Genomic DNA, 3784 nt, shown 5'->3' with positions numbered 1-3784 from the left:
TGAACATTATTTGAATAATATGGTATCACCTATACCTATGTTGGGCACTTACACATGCATTATTTTGTGTGATTTTCACAACAGTCCTGGGAGTGTTAATGATACCATTCACCTATAGATTCATTGTTCACCTTACAAGTTCAGTATTTTAGATGAGACTAAGCATCCCATACACCAAATAACTTGCTGAAGATCACAGGGATTGTGTCTAGCAGAGCCAGTACATATGCAGTTTTTGTTTCCATTGTCACCTTATGTCCTCAACTCACTGGAAAGTTTCAAGAAGCATTGTAGTTAATCATTTGCCCGCAGTGTTCTTTTTTTCTTTTTTTTTTAGTTTAATGTACTTTCTCTGTTCCGTTGTTAGTTTTTTTTTTTTTTTTCAGTTGTCTCCTTAGTCACACTACATTGCATCCAAAGTGACCCTGTTATATACATGACCTGTGAAGGAGTGCAGATTACTGGGAAGTATAGAGTTATTTATAAGATCATATAGAGAAACAGTACAGGAGAGCAGGAGGTCCTTGGCACAGGAGATACAGAGTGCGGCTGCTTGGGCAGACTGCTTCAGCTGCCATTTCCGACTTTTGGGATCCCAGGCACATTATTTCCTCTCCCTTGCTTTTATCTTTGAGGAACCTCCCTGCAGGGCTGTAAAAGCTAAGACATATCTCATGTATTCTGTTTTATGCTTTGGTGTAAGCATTCTGCATATACTGAGTGGGTGAATGAATGAATTGGAAAGACTCACTGTATTTGAACTCTGTGGAGTACTATGATGTCACTGCCAGAGTCCTGTGGGTAGTGTCTGTGCAGGGCTCAGAGTTAGGGACTCTGAAGAAACCATATCAGTGTGGTGTGTGCGGAGGGACTCACAAAATGTAGTGGAAAGTGTGTGATGAATCTGAGGGTTCTCTCTGAAGTTTCAGCACTAACAGAGTAACCTCAAGAATCTGTGCAAGGTCTCTGGGGAGTGGTCTCAGAGCTGACTGAAGGTCTTTAAAGGCAGTGATAGATCTCTGGGGAGTGGAAGGTCTTTGTGCCAAACGAGATGTTTCTGTTGGGCTTGTCTATGCTGCTGTTACTGACAGAGCGAGGTCTCCATATATATCTCTAGTTTGTGACTAAGAGCTCTGAGAGGTCTCTGATTGAGGACACTGGGGTGCCTGTGAAATCTGGTGAGTTTTGGGAATGGAGCTGATGAAGCTGGAATTGAGCCTGTGTGAGAGGCAGGATAAGGCCTCACTGCCTAAAGCAGACAATTTACCTCAGTCTGGGTAAAAACATCCTACCTGGAAAATGCAGGCTATTAGCCTTGTGTCTTTCAACTTTGTAAAGGTATAAATAAAGAGCCTTACTGTTTACTGGGGAGTCATTTTGCCAATCATACGCTCTGGCTACCATCTGAACCAGCTCTTGGATTTTTGTCTATCTTTTCCTTATTCTGCCTGGGTGCAACAGATCACAATAAAAGACCTACAAGTGAGGTCTTGGGAAGATTCTGTGTGCCATCTAGAGGCTGGAATAGCAGTCAGGGGAAGAAAGGGTCTCTGTTGGAGTGAAATAAGAACTCAGAGCTATATGAGGTCCTGTGGGAAGACTGGTAGTTCTCACTGTACAACCCACACACACACATACATGTTGATGAGCTTTCTCTGTGAGCTGTCTCTGTAGGAGATCTGAGGTGTCTCTGGATGTCTGCACTGCCGGCCTCTTGGCCCCTTGTGGAGACTGAGCATCAAGAGAACAGAGGAGCATGCTATTTCCTTGTTTCACCTGATCCATCTGGCCTAGACAGCTTATGGAACTACTACTGGCAGAAGCTATGGGGCTCTCTGTCCAGCAACTCTATATTTCAGAACACACATTAGGACCCAGAAGCACCCAGAGATGGGTACTCCTATGGTCATGGTCCCCACTGGGAACAAGGCTATTTTGTGCCAGAGGGCCCAGCCCATTCTGCCAGCACTGGCAATACGCATGGCTGGCTCCACACTGGGTACCGACACAGGCATCCAAGTCCCTGGGAAAGGATTTGGCTGCAAGGCCCCAATTGGACTCCAGGGTTAGGTGTCTACTTCTGCCTCCATCTGGGGTACCATCAACTCCCACAGGTAAGGACAGTGCTCATTCCCTTGTCTGGATAAGCTGTGCTTGCTGAATGACACTCCACCCCTGGATTGAGGCCTTAGGCGCTGTGTGTGTGCTACCCTATATGCCACATAGCACAGGAATTGCTCTTGGGGAAATGGCTGCTCCTCTCCCTGCCTCTTGAGCCCTGCTTTTTTTGCATGAGGCCCCGGGGCCCACAGGAAGGGAAACCCATATTAGAAATAGTGAGGACAGACCGACTCCTCCTGGACCATCCCTGCTCACAGACAATTGGTCAGGGCACTATCAGCTTTTATGTGGTATAAATCTGTCCTCTGAATTTGGGATAAACAGCACTGGGAGCCAGGCAAGCCTGGCTGTGTGACCCCAGGGCAGTCCCTCAACCATTCAAGGGCCCCCCTACTATAGGCACATTCCTGTGGCTACACACGTGTGGAAATGTTGCCAGCCTCAGTGTTCTTGTCCACTATTTTCCACCCACTGTCAGTTCATCCTCTGTGTTGGAGGTAAACATACACAAAGATACCCAAGAAACTGATAACAAGTTGATCATCAGGAGCAAGCTCTGCTCCCTCTCCAACCTGGTCCTCTGTGCAGGAGTTAAAAATGCTTTCTCTGGAACTGGGATCTGGATAGGGTAGGGCTCTGGGGTGAGCAAGGAGGAGCCACTTAGGGCATGATGTCACCTCCAATCTGCTGGTAGACAGCAGTAGAGCCTTGAGATCACCTTGTCCCCTCTGTCCCCTGCGCCATTCACACATGCCTGACACCACTCTGCTCCCTCCTTGGTTCCAGCCTTTTGTTTTCTTCCACACCCCCCTGTGTCCCCAGGGAGTAAGTAAGTTACTGGGCCACTCATCCCTGTTCATTGCCCAGAACACTGACTGGGACTGAGCATGTGAGATGGACCAGGACAAGTCAGCCGTGAGCAGGGCCTCCCTTACAAGGCTGGGTTTTCGGACATCACTGCTGTTCTAGAGATCCAGGCCCTGGCAGTGGACTTTGAGCTTTCTGTCAAATTGGAAACAAGAAGCCTGTTTTTGTCCTTACCTTTGCTAGGTTGAGGACGCTTCCTTGAGGTGGCATCTGCCACATTATTGGGACTGGTGGATCTACATGGCTCCACCCTTGCTGGAACTGTGGGGAGTTTTCAGCCTAAGATGTTTTTGTGCCTCTGGTTCCTGCAGCTGCCTTAAGGCAGAGGGAGCAGTGGAACAGAGTTGAACCAGAGCCCAGGGTGGGCTCATGGTTGGGTTTCCTTGGCTGTCTTTTAGAGTTTTCACTTTGTTCCTGTAATGATGAAAGCAGGAGTCAATGAAGGAGCTTGCACCCTTGTCACCATCTACTACACTCTGTCCCTTTGAGACGCCAGTAGCTCACACTAAGCACAGATCAGACAGATCCATTTCCCTGTTAGGAACAAAACCAGTTTATTAGGATCCAGTAAATACCGTAGATGAATACCATGAGAAAATCATTTTCCTCCACAATAGCCACTTATTTTCCTGGATGTGGCTTTTCCTACTGAGAACAGGAGATAGGGATTTCTCTGCTCTTCTGCCAAGATGCTTCTCCCAAGAGGACAGTTCCTCAGGCAATGATACTGGCCTGGTGCCCTCAGCACAGAGGGCCCACACACAGAGGGGCTGACTGGGATGTCTTGATGGGAACT

General features: G+C 47.7%; 1 pseudogene; it reads left to right on the top strand.

The window, feature by feature from the left end:
• LOC101590086 overlaps window positions 1–3784 on the top strand; it is a 12563-nt pseudogene that overhangs the window by 2346 nt on the left and 6433 nt on the right.

The sequence above is a fragment of the Octodon degus genome, unplaced genomic scaffold (genome assembly GCF_000260255.1).
Source record: "Octodon degus isolate 3935 unplaced genomic scaffold, OctDeg1.0 scaffold00495, whole genome shotgun sequence".
Lineage (NCBI taxonomy): Eukaryota > Metazoa > Chordata > Mammalia > Rodentia > Octodontidae > Octodon > Octodon degus.
This window is presented reverse-complemented; position numbering and strand designations above follow the sequence as displayed.